Source organism: Rhinopithecus bieti, unplaced genomic scaffold, assembly GCF_001698545.2.
Source record: "Rhinopithecus bieti isolate Rb0 unplaced genomic scaffold, ASM169854v2 scaffold_40368, whole genome shotgun sequence".
Lineage (NCBI taxonomy): Eukaryota > Metazoa > Chordata > Mammalia > Primates > Cercopithecidae > Rhinopithecus > Rhinopithecus bieti.
Window position 1 is genome coordinate 869,097 of NW_016817546.1, and position 19,699 is coordinate 888,795.

Here is a 19,699-nt window from a genome sequence, read left to right on the forward strand (position 1 = left end):
AGTTGTATTCTAGTCCTGTGGCTCACTCGCTCTCTCTTGCTTGCTCTTGCTCTCTCTCTCTGCCGCTGGTACCTACCCTCTGTGTATGTTTAATCCTTCTTATCTTGCTTGACTTTTTCTTTTTCCTTAGCACTTACTGCCTTTGAATATTGTGTGAAATTTATAGAATACAAAAAAATCTGTTGGTCATTGTTTGTTTCTCCCTGCAGAATGTAAACCCCTTGAGGTCAGGAGTGTCTTTCTACTTTGTTCATAGGTGTATTCTAAGTGCTTGTGCTGTTTTTTTTTTTTTGTTTGTTTGTTTGTTTTTTGAGACAGAGTCTCACTCTGTGGACAGGCTGGAGTGCTGTGGGGCGATCTTAGCTCACTGCAACCTCTGCCTCCTGGGTTCAGGCGATTCTCTTGCCTCAGCCTCCCGAGTAGCTGGCACTACAGGCACACACCACTACGTCCAGCTGATTTTTTTTTTTTTGTTTGTATTTTAGTACCGATGGGGGTTTCACCATGTTGCCAGGACTGTCTTGATCTCTTGACCTTGTGGTTTGCCTGCCTCGGCCGCCCCAAAGCATCTGGCACACAGTAGGGCTTGTAAGTTCCATTAATGAGTAAGTAAATTATTTAGGAAGATTTGGGAATACAAAAATGAATAAAATGTGCTCCATGCCCTGAGTTGCTTCATATAGCAGCAAAGACCAATTTATGTGAAAATAATTTTAAGTCTGTGAGAAACGCGGCAGTAGAATTATATGGAGGGTAGAGAGGTGACAGTAATAAGGAGATGATTAATTCTCTGGGGGTGGTGGTAGACACATAAGCATTTAAATAATGTAAATGTTTTGAAAATGTGACAGTTTTTAACCCATTAACTGTTGGTAGGCCTATTTTTGCTTGTCCAGAGAAAATGGAAATAAAGATTATTTGAATAGAGTGTGCTTGTGACTATGTAGAAACTTGTCTTTGATAGACATCTATGTAAGTTGCATTAAGCAGAGGGCAAATCTCTGTCATTTGTTCCTCTATGTTTATGTTGTATAATTTGGTGTTATTTCAATCATTTCATGATTCCTGCTTTAGTGAATTTGTACTAGGGCACCTGTTGGAAGTGTATCAATGTTCCTCACCCCTCCTTTGTTTCTGATATACCCTGGGCCCCTTTGGATATTTAATAATTACCTTAAGGATGCTGATTTGGGACACAATGAATCCTTTAGGAATGGATTACTTTATTTCATCAAAATCATTGAACAGAGTGCTTGGACAATAACGTTTTGACATTGCTCAGCCGCTGTGTGGCTCCACTGTGCTCTCCCTAGTGGTGACTGGTGAAGGGGAGAGAGGAGGCAGGGGAAAGGCGCTTGCTTGCTCCTGAGACAGGCATTACCTTTTGTGATGGATGCTCTGCTTGCAGAACCCAGCTGAGCATCTGTCCAGACACACTCCTTCCCAGTTCACATAAATAATGCAGCAGTGATAGTAACAAGGATGAAAAGCAAAATGCTGATTTTGCTGCCCCCTGCCTGCTTTTTTCTTTTTTTAACGGGGTGATGTACTTCACAGACAAATAATGAATTAACAGCCTCACAGTTGGGGTGATTTAGGCCCTCCCTTAATTGTTTTAATCAGGTTTTTACAATAAGTCGATGACAGGGTCCAAGATGACACTGCTAATGGTGTCTCGCATTCGTTGAGCATTTCCTGTGTGCTGTGCACTCCATCCAAGGCCTTGCTTGAATTGTTTCATTTCATCTCCATGATAACCGTGTGCAGTGGGTACTGTTACTAATCACATTGTATAGATGAGCGTATGGAGACTTTCCCAAGGTTATGCAGTTAGAAAATTTTAGATCAGGAGAACCCTGGCCATCTGACTCCAGATCCAGAGACCTTTACCACTAGGCTAAATGTGCTGAAGACTGGGAAGCTCAGTCAGAACTAAGGATGAAATGTTGCTGCCTGCTCTTACGAGTACCAGATGAAGAGCATCACCCACCATTTAAAATCACCCAGCAAAATATGTAGGACTAAACTTCACTATTGATGAAATTAAACCACAGCTTTATTCTCAGAACTAAACAAAAAAATTCAGCTCTTCAGTGCGTTGAGGTTGGTGATCCACTGGCTTGTACCATTTCTCTTTTCTCATGAAATAGAAGGCATTTCTACCTTTGCTGTGTAATTTGCTTGATTTTCTTCATTTTGCCGCTCTTTGGTGTAGAAACGGGCACCCTGCTTCAGCTGGTGGGGACTAAAAACCAATAGGAGGAAAGGCAAAATTCTTATCTGACCCTGTTTTTTAAAGAGAACTCTTCAAGTTCTAGAAATCTAACAGCTTTAGAATTTATGATTTTAGGAAGTTATATGAAAGTCCTGATGTTTTCTAAGGTAAATTGACTGCTTACTTTCTTTCATACGTTGTACTTGCTCTTGTTCTTACTCTCACATTCTCCTTTAGTAAAGAAATGGAGGACATAACAGGGATACTATTGATAAAACAGATGTTTCTTACTTGAAATTGCATGCACTTATGGTCTTGTGTTTTAACCACTCTTAACAACTGTGTTTACTATTGAAACTGGAAATACAGACTTTGATTATAGTTTTTCCAGCTTGACTGGTACTATTCTCCTGTAAATGGATTATTTTAGTTTAAATTTTGCTGCAAGCCCTTTGCGCCTACTTAGTTGACTCTTCAATCACCACTTGCAGTGCACATGTCAGCATTCCCATGGACATTAAATACATATAGACAGCACAATGGCATTTTCTATGTGAATTATTGGACTCTTTTGATCACTTTTAATACTGAAAATGGGATCTATCCTGGTTACCTTCCAATCCTCTAATGAAATTTAGGGAATGTATGTCTATCTCCTTTCAGAGTTTATCCTGATAGCTATTGGTGGTCATTGTAAAATTATCCGTCTGAAACTTAACAGACTGCAAATGAAATAGGAATCTCAGTATTTGTTTTGCTACTGCCTAGTGATACCTCTGAGTCATTGAATACTTTCAAAGCACAACCTTTAAGGTGTGTTTCCACATCTTAATTTGTCACTTGGTACATTTAGTTCTAACAACCAGAACTAAAGCAAATTTTGTTTCATGAGAAACTGCTGGCCAAGCTTTAATTTAGCTCTTCTTAGAGGATTATTAACGAACGTGTGAAGTGTACATAAGCACTTTTTATTGACAAAACAATGGCATTAAAATTCAGTATTCTCAAGTGATGACAAGGCATTATTGTGTTTGAGAGATACTAAAAACTACCACTGTTGACCTAATGATTAACTTGCAATTTAGAACATCCTTGATTTTCCTTTCCCTTATCCATCTTATTCTTACTTTCGTTTTCAAAAACCATTAGCTGACAATGGAACATAACTGTGAATAAACAAATGGGTAAAATGCTAAAATGATTTTAAAATTCATTAAGTTCTTTGAAGCTGGATGATATATGTATACTTTCGCCTACTGCTTCTTTAAAAAAAAAACAAAGCTGTTACTTTAATGATGTGTTTCTCATTTATACATACTAAAATTACAGTGATTGAGTTATGTCATTTCTTTTTTAAAATTGTGATTGTGTGTGAGTCTTTTTCCTTTCTTTTTGGTATAAGATTATTATTATTGAGGGGCCAAATTTCAGGAGTCTTACTAGCAAGTTGCAAAATGTAGTACAACCTGCCCTCTGAAGAAAAATAAATTTCAGTCTGATGCTTACGTCTTAAAAAGATTGATTGCTTCTTTGGCTAGGTTTGTTTTTCATTCCTTTTCTTTTTTTCCATTCTGAAATTTTATTACTTTCTTCACCAGGTGATCAAAGCACATAGGTTAGTGAATTTTTTTTAAAAAAAGGTAGCAAAGATCTTCTGGGAATATTTGTGTTAATTTTTAATTTCATGTGATTGTTTTCTAGGTAATATATGTGCACGTACTTAATCAAATGGTGGTGTACTGTTTATTTTTTTATTTGTTTATTTTAGTAGTTCCTCCCATCCTTGAGTTCCACTTCTCAGAGGCAAACTGAACTTTTAAAACCATTTCTTTTGTCACTTATGTTTTATGTTTTATTTTTATTTTTTGAGACAGAGTCTTACTCTGTTGCCCAGACTGGAGCGCAGTGGCACAATCTTGGGTCACTGCAGCCTTGACCTCCCAGGCTTAAGTGATCCTTCAGGTTCCCAAATAGCTGGGACCACAGGTGTGTGCCCCAACACCTGGCTCATTTTTTAATTTTTAATTAATTAATTTTTTTTTTGTAGAGATGAGATCTTGCAGTGTTGCCTAGGCCAGACTTGAACTCCTGAGTTCAAGTGATCCTGCCACCTTGGCCTCCCAAAGTGTTAGAATTATAGGCATGAGCCACCATGCCTGGCTTCTTTATCTTTTCTTTTTGTCTTTTTTTCCCCCCAAGATGGGGCCTTACTCTGTTGCCCAGGAAGGAGTGCAGTGGCTTGATCACGGTTCACTGCAGCTTTGACCTTCATGGCTGAAGGGATCCTCCCGTTTCAGTCTCCCAAGTAGCTGAGGCCACAGGTGTGAGCCACTGTGCTTGGCCTGTTTTTATTTTCTGTTTTAGACATCACTTGCTGAGTTTACCCAATGAGTAATTACCCAATGAGTAATGAGGATTTAGCCTTTTATATCTCCCCAACCCTAGACAGGGTCTGGCTCTGTCATCCAGGCTGGAATCTAGTGGCATGATCATGGCTCACTGCAGCCTGTACTTTGTGGGCTCAACAATCCTCCTGCCTCAGTCTCCTGAGTAGCTGGGACTACAGGTGCACACCACTACACCTGGCTAATTTTTGTATGTTTTGTAGAGACGAGGTTTTGCCTTGTTTTCCAGGCTGGTCCTGAACTCCTGAGCTCAAGCAGTCTGCCTGCCGTGGCGTCCCAAAGTGCTGGGATTACAGATGTGAACCTCCTTGCCAGACCATCACCTTTTATATATCTTCTGCTTTCTCCTCTTCCTCTTCCTTCCCATTGTGGTAATATCATCATTTGTGGTTAAATCAGTATTGAATGTTTATATTATTATTATTTTTATTAAAACACAGTTTCACTCTTGTTGCCCAGACTAAAGTGCAATGGCGCAATCTTGGCTCACCAAAACCTACGCCTCCTTCAAGCAATTATCCTGCCTCAGCCTCCCCAGTAGCAGGGATTACAGGCACCCACCACCACGCCTGGCTAATTTTGTATTTTTAGTAGAGACAGGGTTTCACCATGTTTGATCAGGCTGGTCCCAAACTCCGGACCTCAGGTGATCTGCCCGCCTTGGCCTCCCCAAGTGCTGGGATTACAGACGTGAGCCACTGCACCCAGCCGAATGTTTATATTATTATAGGCACGTATATATTGTTATAACTTAAAACAAATATTGTGGGCCGGGTGCAGTGGCTCATGCCTGTAATCCCAGCACTTTGGGAGGCCGAGGCAGGCGGATCACAAGGTCAAGAGATCAAGAGCATCCTGGCTAACATGGTGAGACCCTGTCTCTACTAAAAATACAAAAGTTAGCTGGGTGTGGTGGCACACACCTGTAGTCCCAGCTACTCGGGAGGCTGAGACAGGAGAATAGCTTGCACCTGGGAGGCGGAGGTTGCAGTGAGCCAAGATTGCGCCACTGCACTCCAGCTAGGTGACAGCATGAGACTCCGTCTCAAATAAAAAAAAAAAAAAAAAAAAATTGTGGTATGATTGAATTCCATTTCTTGCACAACTTCTTTCCTGGAATTAATACTTGTCTCTCTTTTGATTCTTTGTTTTGTTCTGTATGCCCCTATCTCTGAATCACCCTTAAACTGTCCTCTCAACGTAATGGAAAATATTAATCTATAAATCACCCTTGGTGCTATCCTCCTGGAACCCACTGCCTCATTTTGGTGTCTAGATCTGCCACTGAGTTGTTGGAAGAAGACTTCCCTTTCATATGACTCTGAGGTCATTTTTCATGGGTTCTTGGTTGGTTCCCTTTCTTGTTTGTGAAGTGTTTTCCTGAGAAGGATGCATGGGAAGTAAATGTTTTGAGGCTGTGTGTGTCTGAAAATGTCTTTATTTTATACTCATCCTTGATTATCTCACAGTTTGGCTGGGTATAGAATTGTAGACTGGAGACTATTTTCCTCAAAATTTTGAAGGCATTACTCTATTGTCTTCCAATTTTTAGGAAAGAAGCCAGAGCATAATACAGTGTACACTCAACTGAAAGGCAGTATAGGCCTTTTAGAATGAGTTATTTGAGTGATACCCCTTGGAAAGATAAAGTTATTACAGTGATGTCTTCTGAACCATAAAGGAAAAGATAAAGTTGAGAGAGTTTCATTTTACTCCCATCTGTTAAATGGCAGTAGTTCAGTCCTCTCTAGGGATATTGTGGAAATAAATATTTAAACATTTAAAGGTACCTGTAACTATCAAATAGAAAATCACTTCTTGGGGTGAATGGCAAACACTGGAGTAATAGCCATTTATGTTTGTATTTTAAAGCACTTTATCACGATAGGATTTTCCCAATCACTATCCTTTAAAAGCCAAATGAATGTTAAATTCATGTGATATATGTATTTTAATATTAATACTTGGATTTTTCTGGCTTAAAGTTTTCATAATATAACATTTAATCCCATTTAAAATGGAGTCCACAATGAAAAAGCCTCATTTTGATTGCCTTTGTAAGCTAAGTATAAAGAATGAAATCAGCAAATTGTAATTTTTGAAATAAAATGCCTTTAATGTTAGATATGTTAAGACTGTTTAGCACTGTAGTCGAAGTTTGCAATTATTATTATTATCATTTTTTATTTTTGAGGTGGAGTTTCGCTCTTGTTGCCCAGGCTGGAGTGCAGTGCTACAATCTTGGCTTACTGCAGGCTCTGCCTCCTGGGTTCAAGCGATTCTCCTGCCTCAGCCTCCTGAGTAGCTGGGACTACAGGTACCCACCATCATGCCCAGCTAATCTTTGTATTTTTAGTAGAGATGGGGTTTCACCATGTTGGCCAGGCTAGTCTCGAACTCCTAACTTCAGGTGATCCACCCACCTCAGCCTCCCAAAGTGCTGGGATTACAGGCTTAAGCCACCGTGCCCGGCCCTAAAACTTTTTTCTTAAAAGCAGAAACCATTTTGTTAGGGATAAAAATTTTTTTAAAGTTAATCTACCTTTTTTGCAAGAATTTGCACTCAAGTAAGAGTGTCATTTTTATATTTGATTGTAATAATATTAGTATAATGATTAAAATGGAGGTAATCAATAGAAAACATGTATAAAATGGCAAGCACTAATTCTTAACCCACTGCTAATTGCTTCTGGGAGGTTGTCTTAGCATTGGTTACTATGGTTTTTCCTTAGCCTTTATAAATTATCACGAAAGACAAAACTGTTCCTCCTCCAGTTACTAAATTAGTTCCTATTTAATGTTGAAAGGTATCTTGCAAGATTTATGATTCAGATTTTATAGCAAGTCTTATTTTAGGATGTGCTTTTCTAGTTATATGGGTACCTTTTTGGCCTTTTCCCTAGGGACATTAATCCTTGGCTGGAAAGAATAAACTGTAGTCCTCCATAGCAGCTGACTGCAAACTGCAACCATGACGCCTTAGGCTGCTAAAACAAACATTTCTCAACCTTCTAGCACAGACTTCCTGTTTTAAAGCTTTTCTAACCTTCCTGAGAAAAGACCAATATAGCTGTGGTTACATCCTGTTTTTTTTTTTTTCCATTAAAAAAACTATTGAATTTTTCTAAAGCCCTTGAGTATAAAAGTGGTTAATGCACCAAAAAATGTAAATAGCACAGGGCTCATGTCTGATCTTTGCTAGTTCTTCAATAAAAGATAATAGAACCAGGTTGGCTTTTAATGCGTCTCTGTTTGTTCAATGTCTGCTACAATTGGAATGTCAGGAAAATCTCACATTAAAGGACCTGCCCTATTCTGGAGAGATTGTAAAGGAAGCATTTGGCAGTCATTTCCTTTCACTTAAGAGAATGAACATGCTTTACATTATAATCGTTTACACATACCATAGTCAGCTGGTACGGTTCTCATATTCTTCACTGTAGAGTCAGCTTACTCTGAAGATTGGAGGAGATGATCAGTGTTTAGATTTTATTGTTGGAATCAGATGATGTAAATGTTAGAAGTTAGCCCGTGCCTTCCTTTGTACTCACTCAGTTGTTGTTTGCTGCAGCCCAAGTATTTGCTCTTTTAGTTAAACTCCAGAATGTATGTTCAGCATTTGTCATTATGACAGTCTCACTCACTTCTCATCCCTTCAAAAGAAAACAAGAAACCACCCTGTGTTGTGTAGGTCAAACATTCTTGAAACTGTGTCTTTTGATTTTTATTTTAGCCAATGTATTATATAATGTTTGAGTGTATATTTTTAACTGGAGTCTTCTGGCATTTTCTAGAGAGCAGTCATTGGCTTTTAGGCGGGCAGTTCCTGGATCTGTAATGCTACCTCTGATGTTGACACTGGCAAATGGTACTCATTTAATTTTTTGAAACATTTAAATGTATGTATTTTTTTCTGAAATACACGTGTGTAATTTTATTTTAAAATATTTTCATTTATTGGAGGCATAATACTAGAGAAAACATATCCTAGTAATAAAGGGCAAAATGATATTTTGAATTTCTTTACATTATTTTAATAAGTCATACAATTATCTGTCTGGTTAGTATTTTGAATTCTTAGGATATTGATTCCAGTTGTGGTTTTGAGTTATCCTTAAGATTACTTCCAATACATTTGGCTGGATCTCCACACTGATTTTATCACATATCATCAGTTCAGAATACATGAGAGGCCTCATTTTAAACATCCCATTGAAGCCCTGAGTCCCTGAGCTCTTTAAAAAACAAAACTCTCTTTGTTTTTTAAATCTGTAACACTTTTCCAAATGAGAAATTTCTGTTCTTAACTCTGCTTTGGCTTTTCAAGGTATCACTGTATTGGAATTTAATAATTTGATCTATATAGTCTTGAGATCTCTAGTGAGTTTTGAAATAGAAATGAAAATGTCTTTAAACACATTTAAAACATATGCCATCTAAGAGGTCTTGCTCTCTGTCTGAAGGTGGTTTAAGGCTAATTTTACATCCTACGTCAATGAGACGGCTGGACACTTCCAAAAACTAAAACCTCCAGGCCTGACCTTCGATTGATGACTAATGTCAATAGCGGTTTTCTGTGATGCCCACGGGAGCCTAGTGGAAAGTTGTATTTTTTTATGGAATATATTTTTATAATGCTGATAATGTATTTCATGAAATAATACTTTAAATACTTATTAGCAGTTTATTACTCCTTTTTTTGGTTGTTCGTTTTGTTTTGTTTTGAGACAGAGTCGCACTCTGTCACCCAGGCTGGAGTGCAGTGGCTCGATCTGGGCTCACTGCAGCCTCCACCTCCCAGGTTCAAGTGATTCTCCTGCCTCGGCCTCCCGAGTAGCTGGGATAATAGGCGCGTGCCACCATGCCCAGCTAATTTTTGTAATTTTAGTAGAGATGGGGTGTTGCCATGTTGGTCAGGCTGGTTTCGAACTCCTGGCCTTAAGTGATCCACCCGCCTTGGCCTCCCGAAATGCTGAGATTACAGGTGTAAGCTACTGCGCCTGGCCTATCACTCTTAAATACATGTTTGGGACTATGACTGGGCACGGTGACTCCTGAGGAGATCGAGACCACCCTGGCTAACACGGTGAAACCCCGTCTCTACTAAAAATACAAAAAAAAAAAAAAAAAAAAAGGCCGGGCACAGTGGCGGGTGCCTGTAGTCCCAGTTACTCGGAAGGCTGAGGCAGGAGAATGGCATGAACCTGGGAGGAGCTTGCAGTGAGCCGAGATCCAGCCTGGGCGACAGAGCGAGACTCCATCTCAAAAATCAATCAAACATATATATATATATATTTGGGACTATGTTGGAAAGTAAAGCACAAAGGAAAGTTGTAACTAATGCCCAACCTTAATGTTGTACGTATGTTATTTCACTTTAAAGTATGCTATTCAGAGTTTCACTAAAGGCCAGTCTTGGGGTTTTTTTTTTTTTTTAAATAATCGGATGTTATTTCTAGTTATTTTCAAGAGTATATTATGTAGATTGCAACAGTATCTAGAAATTAACTCATACATTTTATTATTAAATATAAAAGAGTAAATACTAAGATTATGGCATTACCAGACATAAAAACTCACTTATCTAATACTCATGGAATATTTGGCTAATTATTATAACATTATTTTAATGTGTTTATGGTACTCTGTGTCTTTTTCTGTGGATGTAATTATCACCAACCTAATTGATTTAATATTTTATATTTCTGTTCCTTAGCACTTTTACCTGGAAAGAAGCATATGTGGATAATAGATCATTAAATATTGGCTGAATGGAAAGTGATATAAATGGATAGGTAATTAGGAAAGTTATTTTAAAAATTTATATTAATATATGTCTGACCTTGATTTGCATTTAAGACTGTGAACTGTGGATTAGATGATAGTTACCTATTACCAAAATAAAATAATGTGAATCATTCAGTAGTATTGAAAGCTAAGAGGTATTTTATATTTTAATGTCCTAATTCTGATTTCATATATGTTTTAGAATATAAGTCATAATAGAAAGGGCATACTCTTAATACTTACACCAGGGCAACAGATGTATCCTGAGACTGTGTTGGGGAAACCAGGACACAGGGGGAAGAACATTTTTATTTGGTTTGGGATTATTTGAGAGTGTCTGTGGAATGCCATTATGGCAGAACCCACAGGGCATTTGCAAATGTGGGCCTCTTGCTAAGAAGCAAGCTTAGCTGGAAAAATCAAATTCTGGAATCACAAACAAGAAGCAGCTTGAGAGTGGATCTCTTCACTGATGAGAGATGGCAGAGTGTGATAAGAGGAGGCTTGACAGGGACTACCTGTATTTAGGAGAAGTCATGGAAAGAAAGAGAGAATGACCGGAAAGGTAGGAGATCCAGGAGAGTGCAAAATCCAAAACCAAACCAACAAAAAACCAGAATATGGGAATGGGACCAGGACCCACTGTTGGTTAGAGTCTAAGTTGTACAGCTTTTGGATGGCTGTTTGACTGTCTCTGAAAGAGTGCATATTCATTGAACTAGGGATTCCTTCACTGTAGAAATATATGTATGTACAAAGAAATTTGTTGTAGTACTGTTTATGAGTAAAAAATGTGAAAAAGACTCAATAAGGGGCTTGTTATATAATAGTTACAAACAGGAATGGGATGTTAATGGTCTGCTCTAAAGTGAGAGAAGTGAGTTGCTGTATAACATAAATAGTAGGATTTATCTTTGTGACATAAAAAATCAACAAGTGAACCCTCAGACAAATGAATACATATGTTTTTATGTATGTGTGCACACTTTTGTACATATGTTCTAGAGAAGAACTTGGTAAACCTTCAGCCTGTTAAGTGGAATTGCTTGGATTTTCCGTAGGAACATATACTCTAAAACAAAATCTGTAAGAGGGCTGGGTACAGTGGCTCATCCATAATCTTAGCACTTTGGGAGGCCAAGGTGGGTGGATTGCTTGAGCTTAGGAGTTCAAGACCAACCTGGGCAACATAGTGAGACCCTGTCTCAATAAAAGAAAAAAAAATTAAATCTAAAAGAGCTTCAAAATTTTATATTTTCTTTTAAAACTCTAGAGTTTTTGTTATCTAGTGACATTTTGGTGATTTGGAAAAGCAAAAGAAGTAGATCGTTTGCTTAAAATTGTAACTCCATGTATTAGTATGTTTTCATGCCGCTGATGAAGACATACCAGAGACTGGGAAGAAAAAGAGGTTTAATGGACTTACAGTTCCACATGGCTGGGGAGGCCTCACAATCATGGCGCAAGGCAAAGAAGAGCAAGTCACGTCTTCTGTGGATTACAGCTGGCAAGGAGATAGGAGAGCTTGTGCAGGGAGACTCCTGTTTTTAAAACCATCAGATCGGCCGGGTTCGGTGGCTCATACCTGTAATTCCAGCACTTTGGGAGGCTGAGGTGGGTGGATCACCTGAGGTCAGGAGTTCGAGACCAGCTGGCCAACATGGTGAAACCTCATCTCTACTAAAAATAGAAAATTAGCTGAGTGTGGTGGCATGCGCCTGTAGGCCCAGCTACTCAAGAGGCTGAGGTAGGAGAATTGCTTGAACCTGGGAGTTGGAGGTTGTGGTGAGCGGAGGTTGCGGTGAGCGGAGGTTGTAGTGAGCCCAGATTGCGCCACTGCGCTCCAGCCTGGGGGGCAGAGAGACTCCACCTCAAAAACAACAACAACAAAAAAAGCCAAAAACATCAGATGTTGTGAGATTTATTCACTATGACGAAAACAGCATGGGAAAGACCCGCTCCCATGATTCAGTTGTCTCCAACCGGGTCCCGCCCATAGCACATGGGAATTATGGGAGCTACCAGATGAGATTTGGGTGGGGACACAGAGCCAAACCATATCCCTCCATATTCTGTATAGGACAGTTGTTTCATCTTACCCTTGGGAATGTGTTCCAAGGCCCCAGTGGGTTCCTGAAACTGGATAGTACCGAACCCTGTTTTTACTATTTTCCTACACATACCTACCTATGATAAAGTTTAATGTATAAGGAAAATTAAGAAATTATCAATAACTAATAAAATAGAACAATTACAACAATACATTGTAATGAAAATTATATCAATGTGGCCTCTCAAAAGTATCTTACTGTGCCTTAGTCACCTGTTTTTGAACCGTAGTTGACTGAGGGTAAATGAAGCCTTGAAAAGCAAAACTGTACATAAAAGGGGAGTACTGTGATAACAGAACAAATCCTTTCCACCCTAGCATCCTATGTGGACATAGCTAACTGGTACTAATACAACCCTTGAATCAGGCACTGTTTGCGTGGTGACTTTGGGGTGTTGACATTTTGACATGGGAGAGCTAAATTACTTGGTCTGAATGGTTGTACTGGATAATGCTATAGGAAAGAATGTTGTCTCTAACTTGATAGTTGTGATTTTGACCCTTATTAATGTTATTAAATGAGTGCTACTGTTTGAACTTTCATGTAAAAATGCAATCTCCTTGCTGCCTCGGTGGTCTTAGGAAGTGGCCCAAAGTTGCCATCTTTAGAAAATATGGCTAAGATTGTTCCTTTGCTGTGACAGAGCAAGGTGGTGGAGAGTGTAAATGCAGGGTGGTTGCTCCTGGTTAAGGGTCTGGAATAATGTGGGTCCTGTTCAGCTAATGCTAAGGTTCCCTTTCACATTTCTCCTGTGTGCTGTTTCTGGTCATAGCTTTAATGTTAGTTTAACTAGACTTTCGATTTAATTATAACTGTTAGGATAAAGTCAGATGTCAGCTCACTTGGCTGCATGCTGAGGCCTGTAGAATATGGAGTGCTTTGCTTCCAGCCACATCTGTTGTCTCCTCTCATTATCTGTTAATGGTACTCAACTTGACAGGGTTGTTTTGATAAATGATGGGTGTTATGGAAACCAAGAGCTGGAATTTGTGTGGAATGGAGCTTAGGACAAAAAGAAGCAATGGCGTAGACCAGGCCAGGGAGATAACATGTGGGAACCAAGGAATCCCTTGTGGAATGCTGACAGTCATAATGAGTATTAATTTGGGAGGGATGTGGTATATCTAATTTTTTTTATTTACCTTGCATAATCTTTCTTTTACTTTTTCATGTGGTCATGTGCAAAACACCTGAAAATTGTAGTTTTGTTGTAATAACTTTGATTTCTCCTCTTCACAAAGTAATTTACAAACTCATACTAATGAGGGTTAAAACAAATGTTTCACTTTGAGGAGTAGACCCACCATTGAGTTCCTTGGTGGAAAGAATTCTTTCGAAGGCTTCCATGTCAGGTCTGTTACTTAGAGAAAAAAACCTGAAAATAAAGTAAGTTCAGTGTAAAAGGGAGGTAAGAATGAACTCCCTTCATTTACAGCAGAATTTGGTAGTGCTTTTGCATTCTGAGGGTCTTTGAAGACAAACTAGTGTACAAAGTACTTTCTAAGTTTTATATTCTGTTTATATTGCTCTGTGTGTGTACAAGATTTAGTCCTCTGTCCAGTTTACCTGTGGCTGTTTGCATATCCCTTAAAGGCCGGGTAATAGGAAGAACTTAGCTTGAATAAACTAGCAATGGCTTCTATGCTTCATTAACTCTTTTTTTTTTTTTTTTTGTTGAGACGGAGTCTCGCTCTGTCGCCCAGGCTGGAGTGCAGTGGCCGGATCTCAGCTCACTGCAAGCTCCGCCTCCCGGGTTTACGTCATTCTCCTGCCTCAGCCTCCCGAGTAGCTGGGACTACAGGCGCCCGCCACCTCGCCCGGCTAGTTTTTTGTATTTTAGTAGAGACGGGGTTTCACCGTGTTAGCCAGGATGGTCTTGATCTCCTGACCTCGTGATCTGCCCGTCTCGGCCTCCCAAAGTGCTGGGATTACAGGCTTGAGCCACCGCGCCTGGCCACTTCATTAACTCTTAAAAAAAAAGTGTAGCTTGGAAATAGGACCCTAATGAGGATCTCCGTGTTTTTGAGTAACCCCAGGCACAATTATTTATATCTTCATAAAATGGGATAAAAGTCCTTTTTACTAGATTTCTTAATTTTTCTTTGTCTTTTTTAGAGACTAAGTCTTGTTATGTTGCTGGACTCAAACTCCTAGGCTCAAAGGATCCTCCTGTCTCAGCCTCCTGAGTGGCTGGGACTACAGGCGTGAACCACCACTCTTGGCTTACTAGGCTTTTGAAGGTTAATAGAAGAGATTTGTTTTTTGTTTTTTGAGATGGAGTCTCGCTCTGTCACCCAGGCTGGAGTGCAGTGGCATGATCTCGGCTCACTACAAGCTCCACCTCCTGGTTTCACGCCATTCTCCAGCCTCAGCCTCCCTAGTAGCTGGGACTACAGGTGCCCGGCACCACGTCTGGCTAATTTTTTGTATTTTTAGTAGAGACGGGGGTTTCACCGTGTTGGCCAGGATGGTTTCGATCTCCTGACCTCGTGATCCACCCAACTGCCAAGTGCTGGGATTACCTCCCAAAGTGCTGGGATTACAGGCGTGAGCCACCGTTCCCGGCCAATAGAAGAGATTCTTACTTGCATACATGCTACTTATTTGAGATAGGCTTCTTTGTGCCAAGAAATGTGCAGAGAATATATGGAGTGAGTAAAGCAGTGTTGTTGACCTCAGTTCATTTATTCATTACACAGATTTGTGTACCTGATACAAATCTACATGATGAGGAAACATACAGAACTCTATGGAAGTGTTTAGAAGGGGCTATGAGTGTTAATAAAAAAAATCACACCCATGAATTACAAACCGAGATCGATGCTGTGAAGGAGGAACACAGTTCTATGAGAACTTAAAGGAACTTGACCTAGAATGGGGTCTCAGGGGAAGCTTCTCTGAAAAAGTGATGTTTGACCTGAGATCTGAAGGAGGCTTTAAATGGTCTGTGAGTGGCTGTTGGGGGCTGCAGGGAGATTATTCCTGCTCTAGTGGGAAGGAGCATGCTGACCTGTGGTAGAAATCCCTATACCTGGGGGAAGTGGAAAAACTGGTGTAACTGGAAGGTGGGGGGCTGGGCGCAGGTTGGATTAGCAGCGGGTGCAAGATGAGCACAAAAGAATTTGAGTGGCATAAAATGCTGTCAAAGCATTTAGAATCCCTGAGAGACTAGGTACAGTGTGAATTCAGAATAGAGCATTTTGCTGCTTCTCACCAGCCTATTCCAACTCAGTATAAACCAGCACTTTAAAAATGGTCTGTAGAAAAGAAAAAAGAAATTCCTTTCAGCCTGTGCCATGTGTCTGGATATAGCTGGTTAGAAAATTGGAAGTGTGTCCAAGTACAGGAGTAGCTTTGTAGCAAGGCTTTAGGATCAGTTTCATCTCTGACATATATGGAGTAATCTCATAGCCACTTGGTTATGAAGCAGATTTTCAAGTCACAGGTCCCCCTCAGGATGGTTTCACTGAGGAATGGTGTTTAGTGGAGCTTATAGCAGAGCTAGATTTGCACTACAGACCATCTCTGATTTGCATTGATCATAGCCACCTTTCAGGGGGGCAAAGACATTATGCCTCATCAGCTCTTGCTCAGTGCATGTGCTGTGTTAGGAGTTTGAGACAGATATTTCTAAGTCCTGTAGAATAACTTGATTTGTCTTTAAAAAGATCAACAGAGTTATCTTTAAATAGCAAACGTGCATGTGCATGTCTGTTTGGCTATCTGTGGCAACAAGACAGGACCCCTGGGTTCTATTCAGCCTGGCCCCACCCCCATCTTGTTGAGAGACCATAGCCAAATCACTTTAATCTGTCTAGATTTCTCTGTTTATTGGAAAGAGAGTACCCGATAATACAGCCACTTTATAGGGCCTTGGAAAGTCTAATTAACATTTATGAAGCTATTTGAGAGTTTCATGAAACTTGCCTGGAAGGGGAAAGGTGTAATAGTGAAGATACCAGAAGTAATCATTTAAATTTTGAGCTTGTACCTTTCTAATTTGGGTTGACACTGAGTGAACTTAATACTTAGAATTTGTATTTTATAGGAATACATTTAAACAAATTCCTATACAATGTCTTCTTTGAGAGGACAAAATGATCTTGGCTATCACCACTAGAGAATACATGGTTTAAATGTACTGTAATTTTAATAAAATTTAGCAAGTTGATATATATGTATTTTTTATCAGACTTAATTGGGGTGGGTAAGAAATTAGTTTGAAATTAACAGTTGGTAATCTGTTAAGATGCACAGAAAAATTGAATTAATGAGGGAGTCTGGAATCTGGTAGCTGGTAGGTTATATGTTTATTTAAAGCCACATGGTAAGGAATGTGCATTTATTTTGCTTCCTTAATAGATGAATTTCAATCATGCATAATTTAAGTATGTCTTGTCTAACAGATGGATCTTTATTTACTGGTGGAAAAGGGATTGGTGAGATTTTTAAACAAATGACTTACAGAGAATTCTTAATGTGTAAGGAAAACTGGGGTCAGAAGTGTTTGACACCAAACAATGCTGCTTTCTCTCGGTGCATCTTTGAAACAAATGTTTAGCTTGTCTGTGATTGTTGGTTGTTTCATCCGTATTTGTTAGACGTCAGAGGTGGTTGGCATTAGTATTCCTGGCAGAAGCAGAGGCAGCTCTAGGATGTGTGAAATGCTGATCACTCACAGGGATGCGCTGCCTCTTTAATGTCTTGCTTGCAGATGCATTTTCTAGCTGACCACGCTATTAAGAGCTGCCATCAATCACGCAGCCTCCCAGTTCCGGCTGTCGGAGGGGAGGGAGGACTGGATGTGGGGGGTGGAGGCCGGCCAAGCAACGAAGGAGATAAAATTGCAGCTGGCATTGTGTGTGTGTGTGTGTGTGTGTGTGTGTGTGTGTGTGCGCGCGCGCGCGCGCGCGCGCGGCGGCGGCCGGCAGGGGCGCGCGTGGAGCGGGCTGGGATCCAGCCCGGGTTTTGCCGGCCTCCGCCGTCGCGGGGAGGCTGCTCTTTCTCTCCCGGCGTCTGGGTCACCGGCATGTGGCAGTGGTGGCCCGGCCTCCCGGGCTGAAGGAGCGAGAGCCGAGTGCCGCGGCCGTGGGCAGCAGGCGCGGGCCGGAGCGGCCGCATCCCTAGCGGGTGGGGCCCCGCGCGGCCACCGCCTCCCGGAGCCGCCGGGGACCTGCGCTGGTGCGGTGCTGCCCTGTGGTCGCTTAGGCTTCCTTTTGTTTTAGCAAGTGCACTTCACTCCCCAAGTCCCCACCTGCCCGCCCGCGCCGCCCCTTTCCACGGTCCGGAGTTGGCGGGGCCCTGCGCTGGAGGAGGAGGACGACAGGCCCCGCGGTCTCAGATCCTGCCGCAGGCGGGCCGCAGGCAAGTGGCCGGCGGCCTCGTGCTTCGAGGGGGACGCGAGTCTCGGGCCGGGCCAGAAAGTTGGACAAGTGCGGGTGAGGGGGGGCTTTCGGGGTGGGTGCACGGAGTGTTCCAGCCGACCCTAGAAAGTTGGAACTTGGGTGTTCCCAAGAATGATGATGGCTTTCCAGGAACGGGGAGTCAGTATTTGCCGTGTCCTATTGCATTTCTGTTGGGCTCACTAGTTTTTAAGTAGCCCTAAACTCTGGAAATCTCAGTTAAATAAATCGAACAGAAAACATTTTTTGGGAGGGGAGGAGGTGTAGAGAAAACACTATTTAAAAATACAAAAAAAATTCTTCTTCTGAAAGGAAAGTGCTTTTGAAGTTGAGCGGAGTATAATGCAGAAGTCGCTGTTTAATCAGAAACTTCATTGCATTACTGTGGAATAAATTGAAGTTTAAAAATAAAATGAATCTGATGGATTTGATTTGAGGCTACTTAAGTGACAAATGAAATTTTCTTCTTGGGCCAAACTACTGTTATTTTGCCAGAGTAGCTAAAATGCGGAGGTAGTCTTCAAGATTGTTTTATGTTTAAATTGTTAAGAGAATTTTTTAGTGTGAGGTGCTGTCTTCCTTGTTTCTCCTCTCTTGTTTACTCAACTCTTGTTTTCTGAAACTGTAGGGAGACCTGCTTGACCACTTTTTGTTTGCTTAGAAAGAAACTCCTGTAATAGGTTACTTTGTTTTACTTGCAGCCTTTAAGCTTCCCTGGCGCACATGTGCCCCGCGCTCTGTGGGCATTGTTTGGCTGAAGGCCTCTTAGCCACACGGAAAATCTAGAAAATGGTCTGTGAATGAACACGGGTGTCTACAGAGAAATTCCATTTTCCCTTTGAAATTGTGTGCCTCTGTGTTTTAAGATTGAGACACTGAGTAAAAGTTGAGGACAGATTTAACGAAGTCCTCACTTCGCCAAAATTACTGTTTTGAGTTCTGGCTTTTTTTTTTCCTCTCTTTCTGGAAACTCCAAATTTAAAGTAGACATGATTTGAAACCTTACAGATGGGAACAATATCCCATGTAAGCACGTTGATCTGTGGGCAATTATTTCCAGAAGCACAACTAACTCCACATTTTTATGCATGTGTTAGATTTAGGCTCTAAGAGGCAGTTGCCTTTCTGAATATTTATTTACATTGCCTAGTAAATTACACAAGGCAGATTTTTAGATGCTTAACAGCAACTTCACAATAGTGTGGGGCCAGCAGATTTGAGCTTGTATTTTTTTTTTTTTCTAACTCTGTAATTTAGTAGTGTTTAAACTATTTTATAAAGATCCCTGGGACCAGTGAAAGATGGTTTTTCAGTCCAGAGCACTTGAGCGCTCATTGTACTCCGGCAGGCGCTGGCGCTTGGCAGGCTGCACTTGAAATGTTATTTGATCTGGTTGCGTGATAGAATTGACTGAGATTACACTTTTTCCCTCCCCGTGGCTGATGAAAGCAATGCATCAGCGAGAAGTGTTCAATAACATATTTAAAGACTTAACCCACATTTATTCACTCTAAGGTTTCCAGAAAAGGCCATTTAGATTTTGTCTTGTTTTGTGGTTTTGCATTTATGAATTGAGGCAAGAGCTGACGTAATGTGGCTGTACCACTTCCTTTGTGTGTGTGTTTTTATAGCGTATAGGATATGTTCCAATCTACATGATTGTGATTATTTCTGAAATGCCTGAAAGAGGGAGGAAGGGAGTGTGTGTGTTTGTGTGTGTGTGTATTCCCCTCAACCCCATTCCGGTACCTTCAGCTATATGGCAATTTATTTTTTACA

General features: G+C 40.6%; 1 protein-coding gene across 4 annotated transcripts in view; it reads left to right on the top strand.

Moving 5' to 3' along the window:
* RERE (arginine-glutamic acid dipeptide repeats) overlaps positions 1-19,699 on the top strand; it is a 492,528-nt gene that overhangs the window by 99,996 nt on the left and 372,833 nt on the right. Inside the window, exon 1 of one of the 4 annotated variants that reach the window (XM_017856040.1) lies at positions 17,455-17,882. The exons of the other annotated variants lie outside the window; for them this stretch is intronic. The gene's annotated coding sequence lies outside the window, so the exon portion shown is untranslated. Of the gene's footprint in view, positions 1-17,454; positions 17,883-19,699 lie in introns of those variants that run through there. 4 annotated transcript variants of the gene reach the window in all.